At 38.4% G+C, this 14,279-nt stretch overlaps 1 protein-coding gene across 16 annotated transcripts in view; it reads left to right on the top strand.

Moving 5' to 3' along the window:
* INPP4B (inositol polyphosphate-4-phosphatase type II B) overlaps positions 1 to 14,279 on the top strand; it is a 496,579-nt gene that overhangs the window by 157,093 nt on the left and 325,207 nt on the right. For all 16 annotated transcript variants that reach the window (XM_042850295.2, XM_065596417.1, XM_065596418.1 and 13 more), the window contains one exon: positions 9,655 to 9,736. The gene's annotated coding sequence lies outside the window, so the exon portion shown is untranslated. The remainder of the gene's footprint in view (positions 1 to 9,654; positions 9,737 to 14,279) is intronic.

Below are 14,279 nucleotides of genomic sequence, written 5' to 3'. Positions count from 1 at the left end.
GCTGATGACGCTCATTTTAAAAAAAAAGTGTTAATTAAATTTGTGACTGAACTCCTGGGGGGAGAATTGTATGCCTCCTATTCTGCCATATATTTCAAGTTATAGCAATTGCGGATGATGACCCAGCACGTGTTGTTTGTTTTAAGAACACTTTCACTGCAGATTTTACAAATGGTAAGAAGGTACCAATGTGAGATTTCTAACCATAGCTACAGCACTTGACCCAAGGTTTAAGAATCTGAAGTGCCTTCCAAAATCTGAGAAGCATGAGGTGTGGAGCATGCTTTCAGAAGCCTTAAAAGAGCAACGCTGTGATGTGGAAACTACAGAACCGAACCACCAAAAAGAGAAATCAACCTTCTATTGGTGGCATCTAACTCAGATGATAAAAATGAATGTGTTGGTCCACATTGCTTTGGATCATTATAGAGCAGAACCGATCATCGGCATGGATGCATGTCCTCTGAAATGATGGTTGAAGCATGAAGGGAAATATGAATCTTTAGTGCTACTGGCACATAAATATCTTGTGACGTCAGCTACTACAACAGTGCCATGCAAATGCCTGTTCTCACTTTCAGGTGACATTGTAAACTAGAAGTGGGCAGCATTATTTCCTGCAAATGGAAACAAACTTGTTTGTCTGAGCGATTGGCTGAACAAGAGGTAGGGCTGAGTGGACTTGTAGGCTCTAAAGTTTTACATTGTTCTGTTTTTTGAGTGCAGTTAGTTTTTGTACATAATTCTACATTTGTAAGTTCAACTTTCATGATAAAGAGATTGCACTACATTATATGCATTAGGTGAACTGAAAAATACAATTTCTTTTGTTTTTTACTATGCAAATATTTGTAATAAAAATAATAATATAGAGTGAGCACTGTACACTTTGTATTCTGTGTTGTAATTGAAATCGATATATTTGAAAATGTAGAAAACATCCAAAAATATTTAAATAAATGGTTTTGTATTATTCTTTAACTGTGCGATTAATCGCGATTAATTTTTTTAATTGATTGACAGTCCTATTCAAAAGGCACAATGCCTCATAGCAACATTTTTCAGGTAATGAATGTCCTACGCTTACCCAGTGTGACTCAATCTCAAAAGAGCTATAATTAAAGTCTTAACATTTTTGATATTTAATTCTTGATTTTTAAATCCGTCTCTGAAGGAAACTCTGATATGGCAGGCACTATGCCAGGAATAAATAAGACCCATGTGTTGTTTTTTTTAATGACATCCAAGAAGTGGAGGAAGAGACTCAAGATAAGCCATGGTTTTAATAGTACGTTATTCAAGGTATATTTTATGATAGGATACTAGAGACTCACACCAAAATATAACTAATAAAAAGTGAACTAATTTGCATTTGAACTGTATATAATTATCTTTAGGTAGGTATGATAATTTGACATGACGTTTCAAACTGTGTGTAAAATATGGAATGAGCTTAGTTTTCCCTTTAATTATGCTTATGTATAATAAAATGAGAAAATATGAGGTATGAATTAACAGACTTGATGTTTGTAGATTATATTTATTACTGTTTTTTGTCAATTAAAAGAAAAGTACTAATGCAAAATATTCACATTTGTTAAAAGTAATAGTCTAAAAGGGTACTTGTCTGTTTTGTAAGATTTCTTCAGTGACATTTCAATTAAACAATGTCTTCTAAAATGGATGTAGATGACCAATATTATGTTGTCAGCATGATATTGGTAGCTGGTGGCATTGTGTGATGGATTAATCATAGTGGTTAGGGCATTGTCTGGATAAAATGACTGAGTATCCTTCAGTGAGCTGACAGTCTGTAAAGAAGATTGTAGCAAACTAGCAGTTCACTCCCTCTCTAGATTAATTAAACCACTTCATCAGATCCTCTGATAGGGTACTCTCCCTTACCATATAGTTTGGGTCAAAAAGGTGTAAAATACTCAGGATACCAACTCAAAGTGTAGGTGGGTTAGCACAAGGATGTAAGGTACTAAAGACACACCAGTTTGTTAAAGAGTGAAATGTGTCTTTGATACATTGAATGGTGTTCACAGAACACTAGGTAGAGATTTTTAATTATACAATTTACATGCTTTCTTATAGTACAAACAAATGATTGCATGACATTTAAAAAATAGAACAATCTGTTTTTCTCTTTGTTATTATTTTAGGCATATTAGTTTTTGAATGGATGGATTCAGTCCAGTTTTTACAGGATTTTTTTAAAGCAAATTTTGTGCTTGTGAAATGGGCCAGCCTGACAACCCCATTGACTGAACTTTTCCATTTATAGATACCGTATGATGAGCAGCAGCAATTCCATCACTTCAGGGTGTCCTATCCCTCTTTTTGGAAAGTTCACTTCTGGGGGGGATGGTTTGGAAAGGAGTGTGAATTCTGGGCCAGATTTACAAAGGTGCCTAAAGATGCAGATAGACTCCTGTTAGGATTTTCAGGAGCAGCTAAGTGATTTAGATGCCTAATTCTCATTGACTTTCATGGTAGTTAGGCACCTAACCTGCTTACGCAATTTTGTGAATCCCATTAGGTGCCAGAATAGCATCATCATTCAGATATACAAATCATCTATTTCTCTCTCCAAAACAGCATTTTAAAACAATCTCCTGACTGTGCAAGCCTGACTTTTCAGCTACCATCAGGATTTACCCTTCTTAGAAAGGATTGCTTCCTTCCAACATGATAAAGTAGAACAAGACCAACCGGTTGTATGGGATCTGTGTTGATACAATGAACGGCTGATCAGTTTCCAGAGTAGTTACCTTAGGGTACAAATATCATCACTTTGGATGCCAACACCTTCTGTAGGCCTGATTCTGATCTTATTTACACTGGCATAAATCAGATGTAACTCTAGTGAAGTCTATGGAGTTACCCTGGTGTGAAATCACAGTCAAGCACAAAGAAATAAAAACACAAATAAAAGAACTCTCATCAAACAAGCTGGTTATATATTTAAACCAAGATAATACTTGTGGGCCCCTTCCAACACTCATAAAGGAAGTTGGTCTCTATTAGACATTCATAATGTGTCTCTTGATTACAATTTTTGTAATTTCATTTGTGAATAAATTGATCATTCTTTTTATATACCAGATAGAGAATATCTCATCTGCATTACAAAAGTCACGCAGTAATGGTGGTCCTGAAGCTCTGTCTTTGCCTTCAGTTTTGCAACAGAGTGTGTGAGGGCCGCGCAAATGTCATCTTCTTATCATGGTAACTAAGGTGGCATGAGGTAATGCCAAAAAAAGTATGTCTACCCATACAGCCTTCCCTTCTCTCTATAATCTTTCCCTGCCTCCCTTTCTCCTCCTCTCCATATAATTATATACAAACAGTAACTGCATATTATCTGATCATCCACTATGCTTAATCTTGAAACTTCGAAGGTCAAGCATACTCCTTTGGGGTTGCAATGTTGTTTCATGCTGGCTTCTAGGGTGTTAGAGTGATGCAAATTGCATTCATATCTCCAAGGAGATTGAGACCAGCACTTTTACAATGCTCCAGCCCTCACTTTCCTAAAAAATGCTTGAATTATCCTGAGCCTTGGTTTCCTGGGTTTATAGTTCATCACATATACCAACTGAACCATCAGCCTGGGCTGCTTTTTAAAACAAACCTCACTGATGGGAAGTTTTTGTTCTATAATTATTTAATATCTCTTTAGTACTGATTGACGTATACTTCTTTTCCCATACAAATCCAAATATCAAGACCATGAATCTTAGTAAGTAGGGCCCAGCAGTACAACTGACATTTTTAAACACATAAAGTTGAGCTAGAAACAAAAAAAGGTAAGTTGCTCATATTGATTATACTGGTATGATTATTATTATTATTATTATTACTGCTTGCCAGTTAGGCTGATAAATTATACCTTTTCTATATAATAGGCCTGATTTTTGGTTATCTTCCATCATCTTTACACTCTTCCAAGGGAATTCTCAGCTGGGGAGATCTGCTGACTTTCTAGAGCCTTTATTGCTTCTGGAGCAGCACAAGTGGACCACAGCAAAGAGGAGAATTTGGTCAATATATGTGTTTTATTAAGGGCTAGATTGTTGCTGGTCCATATATGTGGACACACAGGGCAGGAAGATGATTCATGGAGCCTTGTGGGGGTAGGATTTCCCCAAAGTGAATGATTTGGCAATGGGAGGAGAGGAGGAATATTTGTCCTCCATAATATGGGAACAATCAGTGTTCTCTCCCCCCCCCCCCCTTGGTATGTGATCACCCCAGATCCACTGGAAGCTAGGGTCCTGTGTTTCTGAATTGACTTGTCTCAGAGGGGGCATGAGTATACAGCATCTCCCACTGGCTGCTGCCTCCAAAGATGGGTTATTTATTCCCCCATCATCCCCATAAGCTGATACTGAAAAGATATACAGCTTGATGTTTCCACAGCACAGAGTTGCTCTGGAAATTATACAGCCTCCAGCTGCTGTATTACCTTTTCATTGGATTCTCTGGGAGATGTTGGGGTAGAAATAGGGAGGAATGATGTGCATAGCACACCATTCCTCAGTCCGGGATCTTCTAAATTCATGGATACCCAGAAGGTAAGGGACAGGAGATACTTCTGCTCCCTGCTTCCATATGGAGGGGCCCACTTTGTGCAGATCTAGGGTTCAGGGAGTAGGATCAAGTCCAGTGAATTGTCAGATCTACAAGTTTTCCATGTTTCCCATGGGGATTTTGTAGGAGGGAAGATAAGTAAAAAATGATCACAGTTAACTGAATGCTAGCCAAACGTTTCTGGATCCAAGTTGGATAAAAAGCAACCAGTCTTAGATGGAATAACTTACATGCTTGAACTTCCACAGATTTTTCAGCTGGTAGGATGTTGTTGGGCAATGTGTGTTTTTAAATGCATTTGAGCTTACTCATATTGAAATGTAAAATCGAACACATCATATGTATTTTTTTAGGTATCTGGAGGAATTGGGGCTTGTAAGCCTACCATATAAATAGATTAACGATACATAACTCTTACATTATCATCAGTGACCGATGTAATCTGGATCCTATATTATTCATGTGATGTGATTTTTAAAGAACATATTTGTTGAGAGATCATGTTAGAACAGAAATTGCTTGTACAGAATTTTGTAATGTTCAGGTATATTGCAATGCTGAGTTACGTTTATTTTGTATTTGTAATAATCACAATTAAGAACATTGGGTCAGAAAGTTGTTCCTTACTTAGTCTAATCATGGTTACTGTGTATATAATGTCTGTTGTTAATAGACCAAAAAGCCCATTTTGGATTAGAGACCCATAATGAGGGATACACTAAGCACATATAGGACTGATTCCTCACTGCCTTAATGCTGGATTAATCAGGCACCTACGTGGGCAGTTCATGGGTTAAGCAGTAACCATGTTAAGCTTGTGGAGCCTAACATGTAAGTGAGGAGAAAGAAACCTCTGCAAAACAGTCACAAAAAAATGGGCAGTATCAACAAATTACCATGGTATTTATGAAACAGTTAGTTATGTTTCTTACAAATACGAGTCCTGATCTATTGTTTTTCCTCCATTGTTTAATCATATGTCTTCACCATAGCATAGTGTAAACTAGTGTAAATGGTGGATTCTCTGTAACTTGAAGTCTTTAAATCATGATTTGAGGACTTCAGTAACTCAGCCAGAGGTTATGGGTCTATTATAAGAGTGGGGGGTGAGGTTCTGTGACCTGCAATGTGCAGGGGGTCATGATGATCCCTTCTGCCTTAAAATCTATGAATCTAAAGCTGCTTTTCGGGGACTGTTATTTATTTACTATAAATGTGTACAGTGCTCCGCACAATGGTGACCCAATGTGATTGAGGCCTGAAAGTGCTACTGCAATAGAAATGTTCAGTAATAATAACTGATTTAGAAATGGAATTGAAACAAAGATTTCAGTGTTAAATTACACTTCTGAAAGCAGAAAGTGTAACCAAAGCTGCTTGGTTTATGTGATTTATGAACTTGAAACTCTGTGTTATAGAACTGTTTTTCCTTACCTGCTGCAAAATCCTTTTCAGTGGACAGAAAGCCCTTTCTCCCTTTAACATTAGTGTTGGTTTCAGTTGCCATCTTGTGCTTAAATCTCACCTCAAGCTGCCTTTCTACCTCCACCACTAATCAAATTAGTGCTAAAAGGATTAGTACAGCCTGTAAACAAAGATCCTGATTTTTCCAGGACCATGCAATTTGTTCAGTCATTTACACGTGTGTACTGTGGGTATAAAGCAACCAAATCAGAATTCTTCATTTATTCACACCAGTGATAGCATTTTACACCCACTTTGCAAACGTGTAAATGTTTGCACAAGGTGCAACATAGTTGGGACCCAAGCCAAGGATCTAGGTCCTCATCCTTTATAGTTTTGGTCGTGACTACTGATGGGTATGAAATGTATCAAGAGCAGCTCCCTGCACCACCAACTACAAGTGCTGCCTCTATTTTTGAGTTCTTCTTCCTTATTTAGTTTTCCTTTAACTTTCTGCCCAGAGACTTATTACTGTTATATATTTTTGTATTTTTTTCTTTAAAAATTTGAACTTGTACAATTTTACTTTTTCAAGAGCTTCTCTAGTTTCTGAGAATGTTTACTTTTCCTTGCAGTAGTCCTGTGCAATTGTGTATATATCTCTTTGGGTTGAATTGAATTTTTCTTTTTCTTTCTTTCTTTCTTTCTTTCTTTCTTTCTTTCTTTCTTTCTTTCTTTCTTTCTTTCTTTCTTTCTTTCTTTCTTTCTTTCTTTCTTTCTTTCTTTCTTTCTAGCTTTTGCTCATACCATAGGTTAGAACTGCAAAATGCTAAACTTGTCTTTTCATATTTCAAGAATGAACAGATTCTCAGAGCATTTTGCAGTGTGTATATGAAACTTCAAAGGCCAAATTACAGGCTTCTTGACACAGAAATAGGGTCACAATTTTTGACAGCTAGTGATTTCCCTTATTCACAAATATGTCTTCCTCTAAATTGTTTCACACTTCCACTATTTTGTGAAACAAAACTCCTCTTGCAGTTCTATCTCTTCCCAAGTGATGGCATCTCTTGAGAATGTGTCTGCCTCCACATTCCTGGAATGAGCATTGCCTGGAAAAGCTGACTATTGTCCACAGCCCACATCAAAATCCAAATTGTTGGATCAGACATCCATATTACAGCTTTCTAAGAATACATCTACACTGCAAAAAAAAAAAAAAAAAAAAAAACCTAAACAAACTCATGGTAGAGTCTTAGAATAGGTGTCCACCGACTCAGGCTTGCTGGGCTCATGCTATGGGACTTAAAACAGCAATAGAGATGTTCTGCTCAGGCTCTAAAACGTAGTGAAAGGAGTGGGGCTCAGAGGCCAGACTCCAGCCCAAGCAGGAATGTCTATTGGTATTTTTAGCGCCCCAATGCGAGCCAGAGTCAGCTGACCCAGGCTCTGAGACTTGCTGCCGCTGTGTGGTGTGTTTTGAGGGATTTTTTTTTTTTTGGCAGTGTAGCCATACCCTTGGAGTTTCTCTAATTAAATCTCTTTGTTTATTCTATTGCTTTCCTCAAAAATGTGTAGGTGTGCATTTTTCCAGGCTGGCTCTCATTGTTTCCCATTGCTGTCAGTAAGAGTTGGATTTAGTCATAGATCCTTTTACATTTTTCTTTGATTTACAAGAGGCTTCCAAGAACTCTGAATTTGATTAATATTTGGTTTATCCCTGGCTTCCAGCTCATTAATTAAAAAAAAAAAGTTAAATAAAACATGGCTAACACAATTTCTGAAGCGCCTACTGTACCACTCCCCTCACTCAATATATTGCTATTAATCTTATTTTTTACAGTCCATTAGCTGGTTTTCACTCCAGGCGACAGTGCTCCTGTCTAGGCTAAACTGAATAATTTCCCAAACAATACACTATATTGAATGCTTTCTGTATATAGATATATCACACCAACTGCATTCTCTTGATCCTTTAATTTTGAATTTCGACCCAAAGAAGAGAGATCAAATTTGTCTGGCACATTTTTTTAAATAAAGATCTGTATCAAGTTCACTTTATTCTAATATTCTATCACCTAGAGTAAATCTAGTGGGTTTCATTCTTTTTCTAGTGTTGTCATGAAAGGTGTCAAATTGACTACCACATTTGCTATATTAAAAAAAAAAAAAAAAGTCCAAGATTTCAAAATAGTTGTCTTCCACTAAAAGTACCTCTTAAGACTTTCATGGCAATTTCTATCTTGTTCCTCTTCAGATTAAGAATTTACCGGACTTTGGCAAGAGCTGTTTAAAGCCTTACATTCAAAAGCATATAGTGTAAACTCGGCCTTACTCTGCTAAACTTTCTCCCACAAAGAATCCTCACTCAGGCATGTACTTCCATGAAAGTCAGTGGCACTATTATGTGAGAAAAGGCTCATCTTGTGTAGGAATGCAGGATCAGGCCAAACATTTAAAGCTAAATATGAAGCGGTCTGCAAAAGAAGTGACAGTTTGAGTATCAGCCTGACAGGCTAAATCTCATAATATAAATGCAGAAAATGAAGCAGCAAAGAAAGCTCACGTGTTTTGAAGCAGCTGTTATGGATATAAAAGCATTTTACAAGGTTATCTCTTAAAATAGTGAATATGTGGAATTAAAAGTTGTAGTTTTGGGGAAAACTAGCAGAAAATGAGGCATGTTCAAGTCCTTGGGATCTCCTTGGACAAAGAGGTAACGGAATGTATGGAACATTTAACTTGTGCACTTCTGAAGCTCAGTAAAATAGAGGAGTGGCTCTGTGAAACGCCAGGGTCCTCATAACAAGAAAATGTGTAAGAGAGCAGTGCTCTAATGATTATATATTATCAGATGTTGGAGATAAAGAATGGATGATAAGAACTTCAAGAAAAGAGGAGATAAAATGTGAGGGAGATAGTAGCCTTACTTTTCTAAGTAGGAATCTCATTATTAAGCTGAAAGATGAGGTCTGTATCCTTACAAGGAGGCAGCTGGTAAAAAAGAACATGACCCCAGTAACTTCAGTTCTGTGCCCTGCAATGGTCCAAATCACTTACTATTATGTGAGTTACATGTTCTGGAATATAGTGTCAGTATCTAAGGTTTTCAGTGATCTCGAAGAAATCCTTTATAAAAGGAGATTAAATGGAGATTTCTAGTGCAAGATCATGTATTTTGTGTTGCTGCTAAATTCTGTTCACTTGAACAGTTCACTTATTTTAATAGAATTCCAAGTTTCAATCTATTCAGCTGATTAACAAGTTGTGATTAAATAGCATTAGTTAGGGGTAGAAGTTGGAAGGAAATGGATTGGCTGGTAGTTTACAAATTAGTTGGCACATAAATACTGGCTATATTCACATGGAAGAGAAATCTAATGACTATATTTTCCTTTTTTTTTTCTTTTCTAGTATGATCTTTTTTAGTGTTTTTTTGCCTATTCTAGTTCATTGAACTGCTGAAGCAGGATGACAAAGAACAGTAACTAAAGGATGGTCGTATACATTTGTCTAGCGACTGTTAGGCTTTGCTTCTTTTATAGCTGTAGGCTGCATCAATGTGCCAGATTTGTTGGCTGTGAACCTATTAACAGAAGGACTTCCCAAATGTTGCAAATCCTAACATTTTGTCATCTTTGTCCCTTACAGAGTTCTGAAGTCTGTGACGTTATTCTGGAGTGGCGCTGTGTTGTGGAATTCAGAAATAAAACAGATGTTTCAGTAGTTCTCAGTAAGTAAAACACAACACAACATATTTAACATTCATTTTTGTTACTATATCAATATTTAGAAAATCCTTGAAACATTGCTAAACACGTAGACTGAATGTATCCTGTTGTCTGATGAGGAAACATACAGCTAAACCTCCCCTGCCTTTATTCTGATGACTGAAAAGAGTATCTCAAAAGGCTGCAGTTGCTTTTTCTAAAATTTAGATGAAAAGTCATATGTAGTATAGCTCCTCTGACAGTAAATATGGGTTTTATGTTTTGGTTCATTAGATATATTGTACAATATGGGTCTAGAGTTGGTGCATGGCCATTCCAATTTCCCCTCTCCCCCAATCATCTGTGCTTAATCACGACCATTTTTCATGTAATGTGTTTTTTGCTTTACACTTTTGTTTTCTGCCCTATACTACTAATTCATTTAGTGAATGGACGTTAAGGACAATAACTAAATATACATGAGTTATTTCATGCAAATCTAAATAAGAATTTGAATGTAAAGATTTACATTTGGATCTGATATGGACAGCATTTTTTATTGTAAATGCTAAAGTATAAACTTTCCCTCTGTAGAAATGGCTTACAGCTATGATTGTGTTGGAAATTATTTATGGAGTTCACCTGATATCACAACCAAGTTTCAAAGCCCCTTATATCAATTTGCCATGTTAATTTAGCTCTAATGGACCCTGAGTTCAGCAAGAAAGTTGACTGTACCTAACTGGATTAATGCATTATGATGATTTCTTATTTTTTGTGAGTACCAAACAATTGTTTCCACACTAACCATTTTAAGATGTGTACTGAAACTCAGGTGGTGGAATGGAATTCATTCACAAACCTTTTTTGGGGGGGTATCTTGATTCAAAATTTTAAATCTATCTTGTGTCACAAGTGTAATGAGTATTGTGATCTTTGGTGGACATCTGTCTATAACATGCATCCCACAAAGCATCTGGCACAATTGGTCTTAACTGATAGTCACTTCTCAGGAAAAGCACAGAACTGGTTTGGTAGGAGTGTAGAAAGTTGAGATGGCAGTATATTAGCAAATCTATGGGAGGAAACTTGAATAGCATTTGACTGCTCAGTTCCTGGCAGTAACTACGATTAATATTAGCAGTCTTGTTACTATTGTTCCTTGGTTTTTACAAGCACCAAATTCCTTTCCACCCACTCCAAGAAAAACACTAAACAGATTATTCAGATGACTCTCAATTTTCAGTTGCAGTTGAGAGGTCAATAATTTAAAACGGATTCATTAAGGTTTCTGTCCTTTTATGGTTATTTTCCTGAAGATCTGTTTAAGTCTGCCTCTTCAAGATTGGAATTAAACTGTGTATCATGCACCCTGTGTGAAGGAATCAATCAAAAAGGACTCTTAGGCTACTTATTTCACTTACTTTAACAGTAGGAGCTAGAGGATTAACGTAACTCTCGGAATTACTTGACTTTTCCAATTGTATATTTATTGGCTATAACTATAGTCATGGTAGTTTTGTGCTAGTAGCTCTTCATACTTCTAGCACAAAACTCCTTTGATAACAGGAATTTGATAATGATGCTGGACCCCCTTCTCTCCTGGTCATAATTTCCTATTCCCCTCATCAGAGAAACTTGATTTTCCCCATCTCCTTATGTCATGGAGTGTGGGGGAGTCAGGACCCCGCACTCCCCACTTCCTGCGATTCACCGTGACTCTCAACCAGCCAGTAAAACAGAAGGTTTATTAGACAACAGGAACACAGTCCCCAGCAGGGCTTGTAGGTACAACCAGGACCCCTCAGCCAGGTCCCTCTGGGGGGCAAGGATCTTAGACCCTAAACTTGGGGTTTCCTGCCTCTTCCCAGCCAGCCCAAAACTGAAAACCAAAAACCCCTCCCGCAGGCTGTCTCCCCCTCCTTCTCCCTCCCTCTCCCTTTGTCCAGTTTCCCCGGCAAAGGTGTCGACTCGCCCCACCCCCCTTTCCTGGCTCCTGCTCTACCATCCCCCATGCAGACAGTCCAGTAAAATGACATTCCCAGGTCAATCCACCCCACTCCCTACTGCGTCACACCTTCTGTCCTGCGTCATGAAGGTGTGCCCAGTCCTTCCCCGTGCATTGGCATTGCGTGTGTCCAGCTCCTGCCAACTCCTGTATCTTTGCGGAAAGGAGAAAGAAAGCTCCACTGTCCCTGAATAATTACTTAAAATAAAAAAAATGTTAAGAACACTAGTTTACATGGGAATTGAACCTGCCAACACAGTACTCTGTACATTCTCATCCCTCCCCTCACACTCGAGCCTCTAGCTCCCTAGGGAATGCTAATAATCTTGTCCCAGCAGAGGTGCTGTAACAGTACTAGCACTAGCAGCAAGGAGTGCTATTCACACAGAACTATAGGGACTGCATTCACTTGAGATATACATACCTCGTTAAGATCAGTTCTAAAAGACAAGAAGGGAATTTTCCTCTTCAGGCTGTTGCCTTCACAGAGTTGCTCTGTGCAAGCTGCTACCCTGACCTTGTGGCCACAAAACCTTCTTTGAACTGGTATGGTGGTGGCATGAGTCCAACCCTTCTATTTAGTGAGGGATTCGTCCCTCATGTGACAGTTTGGGGATGCGACCGTCAAAATATGAATCACATTTCGTTTTGTGAACCCCATTTGGGATTGTAACCTTCATTGTGGATTAGAGCATCCATTTTATAGCGAAGACTTGACACCTAGTGGACAGATTATGTCTAAGAAGCTGTGTCAGAGCAATCTAGGGCCACCACCATTGAATGTCTCTTCCTTACTGAAACAATGGGCCATTAAATGACATTCTACTCAGCAACTGGCGTGGGGGCTGGAGCTAAGTCCTTACCCCCGGCTTGCAGCATATCGGGGGAAAGGGTACAGAGAGTCCGTTTTAAAAGGAGTGATTCACTAAGCAATCGGAGGCTAACCAATATCAGAAGCAAGAAGATCAGGCCAAGCAGTCAGGATAATACCCAACAGGAGTACTTGTGTTCAGGAGCTTCTTGCTTTCCATAGACTGGTAACTCTCTTCTGTTTTTTGTTTTGTTTTAAAAGTAAAGTGTTTTCAGCTAAGAAATTCCTTTAAGCATCTGTATCCTTGCTTTTCTGCCAGTGGTCCTCGCATGGTGTAACTGGGAAAATGAGTGCTCCCATAGCTAGGTGGACTTTTGTGTGGCGAACGTGTCGAAGCAACTGAGGACTTAGGAGGGCGGAGTCACTGGTTCCAAGATCTAAGTGGCTGGACTGCGAGGTCACATTGCCTGAGGAGGGTATTCAGCCTGGGATCTGCACCTAGGAGTGCATTTGAGGGACCAAGAGAGTAACTAGTCACTTCCCCAACCTACAGGCTTAGAAGCAGTTGGAATCAGCAGTTAGATCCAACCACAGTAGACTGTTGTCCATCCACAGAGTGGTACTGGACCAGATTGTGACATCTCACTGCTAACTTACCCACGGTTCCTCCCTGTCTGCCAGTCTTACCATCTCCTTTTTGCATGGAATAATTTGTTCTTTTTTGCAAGTAGCTGCCAAATGCTATTTATAACACTGGTCTACAATTTTTGAGAAGTCGTCTGCTTCAGAGATAAAATGTGCTATTTATTATGTATTTTGATGTGCTGAATTCAAATATGACAATTAAAACAACTGATTGGCTACTGTTTCTAAGATATTTAAGTTTTTACATTTTATGTCTATGTATATTGTGTAGATAGTAGAGTTTTAATCCTAAATTGTAAACCTAGGTCTTTTCATGTGTTTATGGTTGCTTTACATGATAATATTTCACCTGTCCTGTTTATGTAACACTTTAAAAATCAGCAAAAGGGTTATATAAATAAAATTTATTATGAAACAAAAGGCAAAAAACTATTATGTACATAGTTTAGTCTTATTCAGTGTCTACTCGGCGCTTCTTGGCTTGTCTCTTGTACTCATTAAATGGAGCATCTCTTGTCACTGTCCAGCAATAGTCTGCAAGCATTGATGGGCTCCATTTGCCCTGATAGCGTTTCTCCATTGTTGCAATGTCCTGGTGAAATCGCTCACCGTGCTCGTCGCTCACTGCTCCGCAGTTCGGTGGAAAAAAATCTAGATGAGAGTGCAAAAAATGTATCTTTAGTGACATGTTGCAACCAAGGCTTTTGTATGCCTTGAGGAGGTTTTCCACCATCAACCTGTAGTTGTCTGCCTTGTTGTTTCCGAGAAAATTTATTGCCACTAACTGGAAGGCTTTCCATGCCGTCTTTTCCTTGCCACGCAGTGCATGGTCAAATGCATCATCTCGAAGAAGTTCATGAATCTGAGGACCAACAAAGACACCTTCCTTTATCTTAGCTTCACTTAACCTTGGAAATTTTCCACGGAGGTACTTGAAAGCTGCTTGTGTTTTGTCAATGGCCTTGACAAAGTTCTTCATCAGACCCAGCTTGATGTCTAAGGGTGGTAACAAAATCTTGCTTGATTCAACAAGTGGTGGATGCTGAACACTTTTCCTCCCAGGCTCCAATGACTGTCGGAGTGGCCAATCTTTCTTGATATA

The sequence above is a fragment of the Chrysemys picta genome, chromosome 5 (genome assembly GCF_011386835.1).
Source record: "Chrysemys picta bellii isolate R12L10 chromosome 5, ASM1138683v2, whole genome shotgun sequence".
Taxonomy (NCBI): domain Eukaryota; kingdom Metazoa; phylum Chordata; order Testudines; family Emydidae; genus Chrysemys; species Chrysemys picta.
The sequence above is the reverse complement of the archived record's forward strand: the minus strand, read 5'-3'. Positions and strand labels throughout refer to the sequence as shown.